Genomic DNA, 15824 nt, shown 5'->3' with positions numbered 1-15824 from the left:
TGATCTTACAACTTTGATCTTAGCATTATGCTGATTTTCAACTTCAGCCTTATATATCTTAAATTTATCTAATGATTCTGAGCGATCGCGAATGGGATAAATAAGTCCGTAATGGGAGAAATCATCGGTGAACGTAATGAATGAATCAAAACCATCCACTGATGTTATCGGAAAGGGTCCACAAATATCTGTGTGAATTATTTCTAAGAGACCCGTGCTCCTAGTAGCTCCTTTCTTAATTTTCTTAGGGCGTGTACAATGGGGTGACGTTAGCCTTCTCTTAGCGATGCCACATAGGATAAAATCTGATGTGGATACAGCTCAAAGAGCATCATTGTAAGAGCTTGCCTATCTCGGCTAATACAACAAAACAGGAGTAGGAGTCTTACCTCGGCAAGAGGGCTCCGAACCTGGGTAAATCCGTGTGTGCTTATGTGTTTGTGCGTGTTTCCCTTCACGTCCTCCCTCCTCCGGATCCTCCATCGTCCATCGGCCCCAAGTTAAGCCATCCCATGGCATCTGCCGTGACACCACCACGACACTTTTCTTAGCATTTATTTAGTTAATTTTATTCATCTAAGTAATAATTTTAAGATATAACAATAACATATAACCTATTGTGCAACATGTTTTGTTGTCTTTTCTAATTGGCGTGTCACACCTAAGATAAGGCAGTCTTATTAACCATTGTACATGACTTAGTAAATTTTCCCTTAATACAGTCGATGCACTGTTCTAATTCTGAGAAATCTAATGGTTGGATTATCTCTTCTCTAATGAGACGTTCCATTCTCCCCTTCTAAATGTGGCCTAAACGACAACGCCACAATTTCGACGAGGTCTCATTATCACGCTTACGTTTATTCACATTATCGCATACATGCATCACAGGATTTGAATCAAGAGAGAGCATATAAAGTTTTCCTTGCCGACCAGCAAGGCCAACATCAACATTATTATACTTAATGATGCACTTCTTATTCCCAAAAATACATAAATATTCGGAATCATCTAATGAAGAAACAAAAATTAAGTTCCTCTTTAAACCGGGTACATAAAGAACATCATTAAGTAAAAGTTTGAAGCCTCCATCAAGATCTAATGGGAAGCTCTCGATGCCTTGGACTTCAACTTCTGAGCCATCAGCCACTCTTAGGCTTCGCTCCCCCTTTCTTAAAGTTCTCTTCCACTGAACACCTGTAATGAATTTGAAATGTGCACAGTTGCACCTGAGTCAATCCACCAAGTATTAGGGGGAAAATTTGCTAAGAATGATTCATCAACAAATGAGACAAAATCCTTACCCCTTTTCTTGGACCAATCCTTAAAACCAGGACAATCATACTGACGGTGCTGAGGTGACTTGCAAAATTTGCAGAGCCTGGCCGCAGGAAGACCATTATTCTGAGCATTGTTATTATCAGCATGGAACTTAGGAGCATTATTCTTAGGCTCTTGCTTAGTGAACTTAAGCTTCTTCCTTGGCTGCTTTGAACTTCCAGACTCAGCCTGATGCTTACCCTTGCCAAAATTAACAAAGTTGGCAGGGTCCTACATTTTCTCCGCCTTATGCCTTTCTTCCTCCTCAACACAATGACTTATGAGGTCAGAAATAGTCCAAGTCTCCTTCCTAATATTGTAACTAATTTGAAGGGACTATACTGAGCAGGCAGTGAAGTCATAATAAAATGCACAAGAAAGCCATCAGAAATTGACATCTCAAGTGCCTTAAGTTTTGCAGCCATATCACATGTGCCCATTATGTGCTCTCTAATGCCACTCTACCCATCATAATGTGAGGTAAGCATCTTCATGATCAGGGTGCTTGCATAAGTTTTGGAAGAGCTCTTGAAATTCTCCACTACAGCCATAAGATATTCCTTAGCATCAAGATCCCTGCCATCTTTCTTTTCTGGGATTGCTCCCCTTATGCCAACAGAAATTGAATTCTTAATGACCATGGTGGACATTCTGTTGGACTTCTCCCACTTAGCGGAATGGGTGGTGTATTCCTTATGCTTACGCTGATGATTTTCCACACCTTCCTCGGGAGCCTCACGCTTATCCTCACGCAGGGCATAGTCCAAGTCAAGGACTCCAAGGACCATAAGCACCTTCTCTTTCCATGCTGGAAAGTTGGTGCCGTTCAGGGGATCAATGGAATTAAGGTAGCCCGCAATATTGCTAACTGAAATTATGCCAAAAAATAAATAAATGTCTCAATTAGTCATAGTACAACAAGGTAAATAATAAAACATGAAATTAACCCTCACTACTACAAAACGGTCTATATGCAACGGAACATCAGAAACGGGTCCGGCGCGACCGTTACTGATGAACAGAGTGGGCTTTGCCCATCCCCGCCCAGCCACACATCAGCGGCGGTCACGCGAGGCGACCGCCCCTAATCAATAATCATAGCTTGCGAGTTACATCAGTGGCGGTCGGCTAAGAAGCGACCGCCACTGATGAACAATTCATCAGTAACGATCGGCCTAGCGCGACCGTTACTGATGTGCCAACGATTATCAGTAACGGTCGCGCAAACCCCGACCGACACTGATAATCGACGCGGTTTAAAACGCTGGTCGCGCCGCGCGTCGTAACGGACCAGCTGCGGCGAGGTGCTGCCCGACGGCGCCATGGCCGCCGGCGAGCCCCCCAGGTAGCCCCTCCTCCCTACCCCTTCCTCCTCTCCCCCCCCCCCCCCCCCCGCCGGCGGCGTCGCCTCCATCGCCGGCGGGCGGCCGGCGAGCTCCGATTCTCGACCCCGAACTTCCCTCTCCCTCCCGATCTCTCTCGCCGGCCTCCAATTTCTCTCCGAAGTTTAGCAATTTCAAATTTTTGAGCTCCGCGGCCGCCGGCCAAAATGCGGCCTCCTCGTCGTCGCCCGGAGCTTTCCTCTCGCTTGCGAGCTCTCTCTCCCTCCCGATCTTTCTCGCCGGCCTCCAATTTCTCTCCGAATGTCTCTAATTTCAAACTATTAGTTAGCTCCGGTTAATTAACACCTTAATCCTCTTGTCAATGATTAGGCTAACTATTTTGCTTTGTTTGTTTTCTTGTGTATTGTGTTGTAGATCGAAGGACCGTTCTTGGATGAACGCCAAGGAAAGAATCAATGATCGATGGATAACCGAATGGACGGTCTTTTTTGGAGTCGCGAAAGGTGATATGGAAGGAAAAGGATTTTTGATGATGCGTTGTCCATGTCGCAAATGTGGAAACACATGCATGATGAAGCCTGAAGATGTTCAGATGCACGTGCTAGCATCGGGTTTTGTGGAAGGTTATTCTCGCTGGACTTGTCACGGGGAGGATGCGGTTGATGTCGGTAGCGGTAGCGAAGATGATGATGTCCTGCGGTATGATCTGGCGAATGATTCCGAGGAAGAAACAAGGGTCGATGAGGAGGCTAATGTGGAAGGTGAAGGAGCTCCATGTGGCAGGATTGCCGAAATGCTAGATGACCCGTACCTACGGGACCAGCTGGAGGACCCCGAATATGAGGCAGAGTCTACTCAATTCAAAAAATTGTTGGAGGACGCAAACACACCCTTGTATGATGGAGCTGGCGAAGAAAACAACGTGTTCGAAGTGACGCTCGAACTTTTGAGGCTGAAGGCAGCATCATGCTGGTCAGACAAGGGCTTCACGACTTGTTGAGTTACCTTGCTTCGGTTTTTCCAAAGCCAAACAAGTTGCCCAAGAGCACATACGAGGCAAAAAAGATTACATGCCCGCTCGGATTAAATTGCATGAAACATCATTCATGTCCAAACGACTGCATTGAGCACATAACAGTATACATTGGAGAGTACTAGAACCATGAGAGCTGCCACATATGCGGTGCATCGAGATACAAGAAGAAAAACACCAAAGCTGGCGAAGACGATGGGGAAGAAGTGATGAAGGGCAGGCCGGGAAAGACTATCTGGTATCTTACGGCAGGTGGCCGAGTTGAACGTTGGATGCAGAACGTTAAGGATGCGAGGTATCTCGTCCATCACGATCCGGCGCAGGCTGCATTCAATCCTGACGGGCACTACCGTGTGGAGGAACCTAGGGTCCGAAGACACCCTGCCGATGGGACTCAGTGGAGGAACTTCGACATAGCATTCCGGGTTTTGGGGCAGAGCCCAGAAACCTGAGGCTGGGTCTCAGCACTGACGGGATAAATCCTTTCGGAAACATGAACAACAAGCACAGCACATGGCCAGTGATCTTGTTTGTCTACAACCTTTCTCCATGGTTCATTATGAAGATAAAGTACATCCACATGTGCATGCTCATACAGGGTCCAAAGCAGCCGGGAGCTGATCTAAATGTGTATCTGCAGCTAGTGAAGGATGAGCTGAAGCAGCTTTGGAACCCTGGAAGAGTGGTTTGGGACGCAAACAGGAGGGAGTACTTCACGATGAGAGCAGCGCTTCTAACCTGCGTGCATGACTACCCCGCGAATGGAAATACTTCATGCCAGGTGACACATGGGTACAAGGCATGTACAAAGTGCGGGGAAAACACGACATCGGAGAAGTTGCCCGCTTCATCCAAAATTGTTTACATGGGCCACCGGAAGTGGTTGGATGCTAAAGACCCTTGGAGTGATGACAAGGAAAGGTTCAATGGGAAGACGGAGCACGGGACAGCGCCGAAGGAGAAGTCTGGTATGCAAATCCTCGAAATTGTGAACGATCTTGAGGTTGTCCCCGGAAAGATTGTTGCAAAAAAATATAAGGAACCTGAAGGCGTCGTGTGGAAAAGGAGGTCCGTATTCTGGGACCTGGAGCACTGAGCACATTTAGAATGTCGCCACAGCATAGATGTCATGCACGTGGAGAAAAATGTATGCGACAGCGTGCTGGGGTTGCTAATGAACATTCCAAAGAAGACGAAAGATGGACCCAATGCACGGAAGGACCTGGAACTCATGTCTATCAGAAAAGAGTTGTGGGGCAAAGATCAAGTGTCGGCAGCCAACAAGAATGGTTTCGTGACGCTGACCACGCGGTGTCGTCTTGCATGTTACAACCTGTACAAAGACGAGTTGCACAGGATGTGCCAGTGCCTGCAGGGCATTAAAAGTCCCATCGAACTACTCGTCGAGCATCAAGCATCTAGTTGACATGAAGAGTCACAAGCTATCTGGCATGAAGTCTCACGACAACCATGTCATACTCACTCAGTTACTTCCAGTCGCAATCAGAGGTATCATGGAGCCGCACGTAAGGGAGACAATCATGAAGCTTTCTGACTTCTTTGACAGCATCTCGCAGAAGTCAATCACCGTTAGACGATGCTAGACACTGAAGGATAGTATGATACAGATTCTGTGCGAGGTCGAGATGTTCTTCCCTCCATCATTCTTCGATATCATGGTCCATCTAATGATCCTCCTCTGCTGCCCCGAGCCCGACGCCGCCGAGCCGCGACGCCCCCGAGCCCGACACCCCTGACCCGACTTCCTCCGGCCGCCGCTGCCGCCAAGCCCGATGCCCCCACGTCGTCACTGAGCCCGCGCCCGCGCCGTCTCCGTCCTCCCCACAGGTGCGCGCATCCTCTGCCTCCTGTGCCTCCTTCTCCTCTGCCTCCCTCCCTCTCCTCTGATTTAGCTTGATTTAGGGTTAGGGTTAGGGTTAGGATTTGTTCCTGTTAATTTAGGGTTAGGATTTGTTCCTGTTAATTTAGGGTTAGGGTTAGGATTTGTGAATTTGATAATTGAGTTAGATGGGCATGTTAATTTAGGATTAGCATTGTAGTTTGTAGTTTGTAGGATTAGGATTTATACAAGTGTTAGCTTGCTGATTTATACAAGTGTTAGGGTTAGGGTTACAAGTGTTAGGGTTCACTGAAATTAAAGAGCATGATTTATACAAGTGTTAGCTTGCTGATTTGAATTAAAGAGCATGATTTGAATTATGTAGCTATATAATTTATATGCTGCAATATACATGTTTGCATAGTGTTCCCCAAGCCATAAAAGTATGTTAATTTGATAATTGAATTGTAGTTGGTCGTAGTGGATAATTGAGTTAGATGGGCACACATATTGTGAATTTGATATAGGGTTAGTACATTGTAGGGTTAATTTTTTATATATACCACACATGAGTAATTTTGTGGGCCCGACCATCGTGTCGGGTCACTGGAGAAGGGGCCGGCCATTGTGCCGAGGGGTACATATGCGGGTGGGTTTTTATGCAGGTTTCGAGCTCCCAGTAGAGAAAAATTGCTAGTTTTTTAGTATAGGTCATGTTGAAATTTTCGGCCGATATATATTTGATGGTTTTGATTGCATAGGTACGAAATGGGCAAGAGTAGTCAGAAACCAGTTCTTGATCGGGAGGAGGTAGATCGTGTCGATGAAGAGTCTTCATCGGAAGAGCAAATTGCCAGCTCTGGCTCAAGTAGCTCTCGTTCAGAAGAGCGCCACAACGAGCGACGGGTAGAAGAGAGTAACCCGCAGCCTTCTGAAACTCCCGTTAAGAAGCAAAGGAACAAGACGCCGAGGGGGAGCCACAACTTGAAGGAATTCTGTTACGTGGTCACCCGGGACTCTGAGAGAGGCCGCCCGGAGTCGCCTGAGAGGGCACAAAAGGCCTTCGCAACGACCTGTGGAGCCGTTGCACGCAAGTATTGCAAGATCACCAACGAGTGGAGTGATATCTCCCAAGTCGTTAGAGACACGTGCATCGCGGACGTTGCAAGGAGGTTCCAAGTCACCGACGAGTGGCGCGAGCGATTCCTAACAGCCGTCAACATAGCAGTCCTCAATGCACTTGCTAATTGGAAAACCACTGCTAGAAAGTGGATGGACAAACCCTACGAGATCAACAAGAAGAAATGGCCGTCGGTAGCTGATGAGGCCGAATGGGAAAAGTTCAAGAAGGAATCGTCTAGCCCTGCCTTCATTGCGAAGAGTGAACACATGAGAGCGTTGCGCGCGAGGAAGTCCTTGAACCACAGACTAGGGAGTGCAGGGAAAGAGGGGAAGAAGAAGGTCTGGCACAAGCAGAACCGAATTCTCGAGGCGGCAGGCAGGGTGCCTCCAGTGCATGACATGCTGGAGGACCAACGTGCTAGAGAATATGCACGTCAGCACATGACACCCGAGGAGTGGGCGGGCATTGAGCCAATGTAGCCGCGCCTGTTAAAAATTTTACGGTAAGGGTTCACGTGCATTTAGTTGTTTTCGGCGTTAATTATGACACTCCTGATCCATATAGACTCACGTTATGTCTTATATGATAACAAGAAAATGCCCACAAATGGGAAGAGAGCAAGAGGTCAGAAACCTCCGACAACTCCGTGTAGAGCAAGAGGTGGGAGTCGGCTGTGACCACCGGCTTGCAAAAGGCGGAACACATGGGCCGTGTTCTAGGAGAAGGCGAAGGGGCCTGCTGGGATGATTATTTCCCGCCTACTCCAAAGCGAAGCAGGGTCCAGAAAAAGCTCCCCACTTCTTTTGAGATAAAAGAACAAGCTAAGGCGGAGACGCGAAAGCAGGCATCTATCGTGTCTCAAGAGGTGTCGCAGGAATATGCAGTGCAAGCCGTCCATCATTTGGTGTCGGCATTGGCCAAAGACCACCCCGCCCTTGGCGCCATACTCGGGGGAGGAGTGGAAGGTTTGAGGAACCTCCTTCCTCCTCTTCCTCCTCTTCCCCCACGAAAGAGCACCCCGCTGAAGAGCAGCGCCGCCTCCGACACACGTATGGAGGACGAAGACACCTAACACCCTAGGTTACAGCCCGGCTCCTAGCATGGACAACCCCCCCGCTAGCCAACCTTCCCCAAGAGAGGGCAGCCGGGATAACGATCCGGGTCCGAGCGACAACATCCTTGTAAGCAATCTTTTCAAACTCTTTTTCACTCCTTACCTTCATGAATAAAGATCTTACACACATATGCCTTCTTCTTGTTACGCGTAGGCACCAGTGAAGTGTCGTATCCACGTTGACAAGCCTGGAAAGCCTGTAGGCACCATTGGTCGCCTGATGCCCAGACAATCACCGCCACTGGTGCATGGCATTCTCATGAACGACGCACAAGTGAGTGTGATGGTGGACTCCGTCGTCGAGGAGCATCGGGATTATGCTATCCCGCTACCTCCGGAGAAAGGCGTGGATATCCTACGCGGTTGTCCAAACTATCGAATTATGTGGCCTAAGAGCTTGGTATCTCTCTACAACCAGCATCGTCCCTCTATGACTCCATCTCCCTCCGCCCACAAAAGTAGTTCTCATTCGCCGCTCGGCCATTCCCCTAGGATACTTCCTCCTGTCGATGCCGACGGAGATGAAGAGCGGGCAATGTCGATGCCTGCACAACTCAAAGATAGCCAGACCACAGGGTCGGCACAGGCTGGAAGCGTCCCTCCCATCTTCTCGCTCTTGGGTGCCGCTGAGTCCATGAGAGGCCACAAGATCGATGACAAGTACAAGGCAGAGGAGCAGAAGGCATGGGACAGTAAGAGGAGGCATAAAAAGAGGGGGCGCGGCGACAAGACCATCAAGGAGTCCTCCAATGTCACTCAAGATGAGATGCACCATGTGCCTGACATAACTAGAGTCTGGGAGGACAGTAGGCCTGACATTCTCATCAAGAACCCATATCAAGGCCAGAGATTCGAAGACGGATCCTATTTCGTGGCTAGGGAGTTCGACCGGGTGCTTATTTACTATCCTGGAAAACCGATGGTCAACAAAGATCCCCTGCGTGCCGTGTCCAGAGAGATGCAAGAGCTTCATCAGTTCTACATGCAAGCATCAGCTGGTTCTCAACAGCATGCCCAACAGATCAATGTTAGAATCCCAAAAGACTATGGCTTCTTTGACCAAGAAACCGGGTACATTTAGGAACGTCCTATCACCTTTGGTGTGGAGTTCAACGAACTGTTCCACCTCTTCAACCGCCAAAAGCTTGATATCAACCTCTTAAGGCTGTGTTTTGCCTACCAAATAAGAGAACTACGGCGATTGGAGGTCAAAAAAGTAGCCATTCTAGACCCCGCGATGTTCAACTACGATGACATCGGTCTTGAGCCTAAAAAGGATGCCTCAAGAACCATGGCATCTAAATACTTGGTGGCATGTCTCGAGAAATACGCGGACCACGACTTCATCCTCTTCTTCCTTAATTTGGAGTAAGTTGAATTTTATATGTGGAACCGTTTTTTTTTGTAAATCAGTCTTTCTTATACACATTTAGATACTAAAGTTTGTTTCTTTTGAAAACAGAGACCATTGTGTGACACTACTCATTTGTTTGCCTTGGTCCGCGGTGTACTACTTTGATTCACTACTTCCGAAAAAGGGTGTTCGAGGTAGGTTCTAAAAAGTGGCGACCAAGGAAAAACTAGTTGGTAAAGGCTATAAAGACGAGCCTCACCACAACCACAGGTTCCCTTGCCAGCAACAGCCGCCAGACAGTATGTTCTGTGGCTACTACTGCTGTCACATCCTTATGAAGAATGCCAGCATGTTCAAGCCTGAGTGGAAGGGGTCAGTCGCGGTGATGGAAGAGCACTAGCGGCCCCGAATGACAATGGGACACCGACCTAAATGGCTCGTCTATAACATTCAAAGGGAGTTCGTCCATCGCATCAACAATGAGGTCATCATGCCTAGTGGAGACTTCTACGAACGCGTGCAACAAGTGGTGTCTAAGATTCACCCACAACATTAGGATCTAGCTTGAAATGCGATACATTTGTATGAAATTTTGAAACTTTGTAATTATGCTTTTATGAAATTTTGACACTTTGTAATCAATGTCGTGAAGTGAGATACATTTGTATTCTTTATATGCTTTATATGATGCGGCTTATATACATTTGTATGCTTTAAATGATGTGATGTGATGTGATGCGATGTGATGCGGCTTTATATGTATTTTTCTGTGATGAGATACATTCTGTGCTGTGCTGTATATAATTTTCTGTGTATTTCCTGTGCATCTACTGTGGTTTTAATTATTTTTTTAAATACCGAAAATGTATCAGTGTCGGTCCCTCGACCGACACTGATGTGGCAACACGACCGTTACTGATGTACATATACATCAGTAACGATCGATCGATCGGGTATCGATCGTTACTGATGTATATGTACATCAGTAACGGTCGTTCCGACCGTTACTGATGATGCTCCTACAGTAACGGTCGGAGCGATCGTTACTGATGATGGATATCATCAGTAACACGAAGTTAGTAACGGCGGCCCGACCGTTACTGATGTTGTTTTTCAACCGTTACTGATAAACCTTTATGTATTAGTGGCTACGTTGTTCTGATTAATAACATGCACTGATAGTCTCAATTTGCATCACCGTTGGGCAGAAGCAAAATGAGACTCTGCTTAGAAAGCTCACAATTACAGTCAACGTGAGCAAAACTCTAATTAAATTTCCCGTTGGTTCCATTTAATTAGAGCTTATCTTAGTTGTACATGTGGTGGGAATAGCATAATTCAGCTTAAAATTGCATCCAAAGTAATCTCAGTATCACATATCACAGATGCAGTAAAATAAATATGTTAATTTCTTACGTAACTGAAACTAATTGGGATTAACAGAACGTAAATACACAAAAAGCTGAACTGAACTGAACATATACGTCTAACAAAAATCTGATGCTAGCCAACGTTTTGGGCCTGCCATCTGCGTCATTCACTGGGCCTCTAACGGCCCAAAAAATAAAATGGCCCATTCATGGCGTTGCTTATGCCAGGAACAGAGGCCGTCGGATGTACATGTGTGGCTGTGATTTGCACGGAGCAAGTACGAGGGCATCTACAATGGGGTGACGTCAGCCTTCTCTTAGCGATGTCACATAGGATAAAATCTGATGTGGAAGAGAGAGAAACGAAGAAAAGGCACAAGCCTTCTCTTAATTAAGAGATGATCTCTTCACAAGAATGATAAGGTAAAAATAAGGCAAATTTATCATTATACTAGATTTCACCTTTTCTTAGCATTTATTTAGTTAATTTTATTCATGTAAACATTAATTCTAAGATAGAACACTAAGAGATAACCCATTGTACAACATGTTTTGTTGTCTTTTCTAATTGACGTGGAATGCCTAATATAAGACAATCTTATCTACCACTGTACATGCCCTAATCCCTAATCGATCAGCTCTCCACCCAGCTCAGCCGCAATGCTCCTTCTCTCCCATGTTCCTCCCGACGGCCACAACTGCAGCCTAGCGCGGCGCGGTGCGACGGGCCTCCTCGTCGGCGCGGCGTGCCGCGGACTCATGCCGCGCGCCGCTCCGTCGAGGTGGCCTCACGCAGCTGCTTTAGCCCACGAGTAAGGAGACAGCTGCGCACGCTCACGGTGAACTTAGGTGGCGGCGCAGGCATGGAGCGGAGGAGGTCCTTTTGCTGCCACGAGCGACACGGCGACTCCGGCGAGCGGCATGGCGGCGATCTGATGCCGCTCATGCCCCGACAGATACCGAGCGTCGGGTCCGGCTGTGCCGATGCATGCGCCGCTGATGGACTGATGCGGTGCACAACGGACGAAAACAGCGGTTGGAGACCCTCACCGACGACCATGCATGACGGCCATGATGCCATGCACAGGCGACGGCCACAGCCCAGGTGTAAGACCTCGGGACCGGAATTATACAATTTAGCCCCAAATTGCTAACCTTTGTGTAATTCAAGCCTCAGGTTCTTAACCTACGATAAACACCTCAATACATACACGCATTAATGTGCTCCTCGCAGGATTTTGCAACATGAATATCATTGCCAAAACTCTATAGAAGAGAGTAATTACAAAGCTCATACAAGGAGCAGAATAACAATTATTACAAAGAGAGGGCACATGTCTCAACATTACATCATTACATCAGCAGAAGTCGAATTATGCCCGAGTACGGACAAGAATACAGCATGGCCTGAAGAGGCTGGAAGCTGGAAGGAAACCCGCCACGAGTCTCAGAACCCTGATCTGGATCTCCTGGCTAAACATCGAATCCAAGGTCGTGCTCCACGAAGAAGCTAGCGGCTCACCTGCTCTGCTGGAACTTCTGAAGAAAACAACGTTGCAAAGCAACTGAGTACAAAGTACTCGCAAGACTTACGGGGAGATCTATGCTAGTATGCAACATGTCTCAAAGGAGAGTAAAGTGCGGTTATGGAGCAGCAGATATATCTGGAGAGACACTCTATTAACAACGACTAAGTAGAGGATGAGAAGCGTCTACTAAGTGAGGTGATTAACCTATTTACTAAACACCAAACAACACAATCCTCATATCACCCCCTCAACACCCTGTGAGGAAGCAATCCAAAGGAAACTCACACTTAAGCAGTTTTAAGCATATCCATGATTAAGGCTAATTACTACTCAAGTTTTTGAGATTAAGTTGGTTAAGTTCTCTATGATCAATTAATGACCAACCAAGTCATCCATAACCGCGGGCACGGCTTTCCGCAAGATTTATCCTTGCAGGGTGTGCCAATTTACCCGTACACGTTCGTCCAACCCTTATTGCCACTCGAGTAGGAACACACAAAGGCGTGTGTCGGCAGGATTGGGCGACACGACGTTTGCAAGCCCCACAACTAATCCAGGGGACCACCCAACTAAGTCTAATCCGAAACGAGAGCCCGGCCGAAGCGCCGTACGGACTCAAGAGTTGCGAGGACAGCTGGTAGTGGTTCAGGGCCCGCAGGATGACCACTCCAGACTAGTGCCGCAATCCTATATGAATGCAAAGTCACCAACAAGTCTCCACGAATCTCTGTGTGCATGCAATGCAAATGCCAAATGGAACGCCCGAACTAGGTGGCCCCTGGAAGAGCTATGAAACAAGTACTAAGCCGAGGGGGAACCCATATATTCTCCCACGAGCGGTTAGCGCGAAATTTCTTGGATCGGCGAAAACGAGAACTCGGCCCTCAGGTCGGCGCAAATGGAACAAATCACCAACGCGTTAAAGCAAGGCCTCCCATCGTTGCCTTGTTACAGTTTAATATCATATCATAGTTTTAAGAATTGCAATTAAACATAAAGTAGCATGTGGATATAGCAATTGTGGAACCCCAGATATAAGGACACTAGACTCGCAACTAAGCATGACATCTAATGACCAAGAACTAGGGCAACAAGCAAACAGGTGACATGGTAATAGGACAAGTAACAAGACAAAGGCATTTGAATAGAGTTGACTAAAAGCTATGCAATTCTAATGGCATCGTGACAAGACTGAGATCGTAACTTAATGCAAGATTAAGGGAGAGGCAATAAGTATGAACAATATGGTCAAGAAATGGCTCCTTACCTGGAGTACTCAATTGCCCGGAATTGAGCAAGAATCCTGAAGAAGAACACAAGCGTAGTCATCATCGTAGGAACCGGAGACTAACGAGGAAAAAGCAAATACACCACATAAAAAGAAAGTATAAGCATACAAAATACACTAATCATATTTTAAATGCGCAATCAAAGGATGATGCATGAAATCTTAACAGCAAGTGAGTAGATGATACACTAATCATATTAAATGGATTGGAATTCCTAAAGCAATGGAATTCCAACTCCAACCCGTTAGGTTGACAACGGGCCCGGGAGGGGACGTGGCGCTGACTGGGCGAGACTAGCCGAGCTGGCTGCCCGCGGTCACTGACCAGCGGGTCCCACCTGTCAGTTTGGCTTAAGAGAGAAAAAGGTTGGGGTTTTCTTGCAGGCGCCGGAACCGAACTCGGGTCGGCCTCGACCTGAGAATTCGGACGAGGGAGCAAGCCACTCGGGTGGAACGATGGATCTTGCTAGTTAGCAGGTGCAGAGCGAAATAAACCGAGAGGAAAAGGCGGAGCCTTTAGGACGCACGGTGGCCATGGCGTTGCGATGGCGCCAGCGACCAACAGAGGCGGCGGAGGGCAGACTAGCTGCGGAAGAGCGGCGGTGCGCGGAGAGGATCTAGTTGACGCGAAGGTCAACACAGGGCCCTTAGAGGAGCGCGCAACGGCGAACAGCGGCTCGCCGGCGGCGGCAAAACGCGTGCACGTGGCTACGAGGCTACGGAGCACTAAATCACGCACGGAAAGAAGTAGAAGGAAGAGGAGCTCACTACGAAACTGTAGGAGGAAGCTGACGAGGTTTCGGTGGACAACTCACCAGAATTTTGTCGGAGAAGCAGCAGTGGCCGAAGTCGGGGAAGAGGAGCTAGGCGTCGACGTAGGCGATCCCGGTTCAATTCCTCGCGCGTGTGCGTAGAGGACGACGAGGCGCAACTTGTGACGCGCGAGGTTCGTCGCGGTTCAGTTGGAGACGGTGGCTCGACGCGGCGGCGCCCACGGCTCAGGAAGAAGGCGACGGCGGCGCGCAGAAAGGGAGGGAGGAGAGCCCACCTAGGGTTTCTCCTTGAGCTAGGGTTGAGAGGAGGCCGTGGCGGCGCTTAAATAGGGGCGCGGATGCTCCTGTCACTGTCGACGTCGACGTGGCGCGAGGGGGCTCCATCGGTCGGGAGGACGAAAGCAGAGGAGGAGGATGATGCTGTGAGACGTGGCGCCTTCGGGAGGAATGCGTTTTCGCTGCGGGGAAACGGAACGCGGGCACACGCGGGTGAAGATGGGCCGCGGGGCTGCGTTGCTGGGCTGTGGGCGCTGCTGGGCCGAGTTGGCTGCGGGGCGCGTGGGAGACTGGGCCGAGGCGGCTGGGCCGACTCGGGCCTGAGGTAAGAAGGTGAGTTTTCTTTTCTTTTTCCTTTTTCCTTTTTTTGTTTTCTCTTTTGCAAATAATTTCTTGATTTAAATTTCAAATACCATTTTGAAAAGCTGAGAAGTAGGAGAATTCAACTATGGCACTAATATTTGGAAGTATTCAAATGGGATTAAAGGTTTAAAACAAAACCCATTTGAATATCATTTGTAAAATATAGGAAAAGGATTTTAAAACCCAAAGAGAAGGAAGGAAGATTCATATTTGAATCTTCTAGCAAATTCTAATAACAATAATTCAAACAACAAGTTGAATTGTAAATTTCAAATTTATGGGAAGCAAAAGCAGATATGACATGGCATGGATGCAAATGTAAATGTCATGCAACATTAATTAAATTACAAACAGGTCCAACAAGGGCTTAAATGGAAAAGGATTGCTCTCGGGCTGTTACACCAGGTAAGTAATTTTCTTAATTTCAGGGTTAGGGTTCCACTGATTTGGGCTTTTCCTCATATGAATCGAGATTCGTTTCCCCTCCTTCTCAATGCTTAATAACGAACTAACTTGCGGAATTCATAAACTAATTTCGACGATTTGACTAAACAAAGATCAGCCATAATCCTAATAACTTAATCACTTAGATTAATCACTTAATTAGCCACTAAGTTACATTACTTGATACGAACAGATAGGAATTAGACTAAAACATGTGACAAACTTATCTAATCTAGTGTTCATCAGGATAAACTGATCTAATCTTAGACTAACAACAAGTAGAACATGATGAACAGATCTAATTACAACTATACAGAGGCACAAAAAACTAAACAGGATCATGCTAAGACTAAGCACGCTCTGATACCAAATGTTAGACTAAACTGAACATGCTTAGATTAAAAAGTAATGATAGGATCTTATAACCTTAGTCTAAAACATGATCACAGATGCGGAATTAAACTAACCATTGGTTGGAGCAGCCATGGACGCCTCTGGTGTCGTCGTAAGAGATGATGTTGTAGACGTAGGTGTTCATGTAGGGTAGCGGCGACCATCAAGGCGCCACCTGCACTGGCCGGGAACGGGATCGATCCTTCGGTTGCCCTCCAGCGCCGCTAAGTGATTGAGTAGTATTTCGGTGGAACGTTGGGA

At 47.3% G+C, this 15824-nt stretch overlaps 1 long non-coding RNA gene across 1 annotated transcript; it reads right to left on the bottom strand.

Moving 5' to 3' along the window:
• Window positions 1-11982: 11982 nt before the first annotated feature.
• Window positions 11983-15797, bottom strand: LOC112269477. Its single transcript, XR_002961321.1, has 3 exons — window positions 15638-15797; window positions 13294-13373; window positions 11983-12036 (listed from the first exon to the last, which is right to left on the bottom strand). It is a non-coding gene; the product is annotated as an uncharacterized LOC112269477 (long non-coding RNA).
• Between the last annotated feature and the right edge of the window lie 27 nt (window positions 15798-15824).

The sequence above is a fragment of the Brachypodium distachyon genome, chromosome 5, assembly GCF_000005505.3.
Source record: "Brachypodium distachyon strain Bd21 chromosome 5, Brachypodium_distachyon_v3.0, whole genome shotgun sequence".
NCBI classification, from domain to species: Eukaryota; Viridiplantae; Streptophyta; class Magnoliopsida; order Poales; family Poaceae; genus Brachypodium; species Brachypodium distachyon.
Note: the sequence above shows the minus strand (reverse complement) of the source record. Positions and strands in the feature narration are given on the sequence as shown.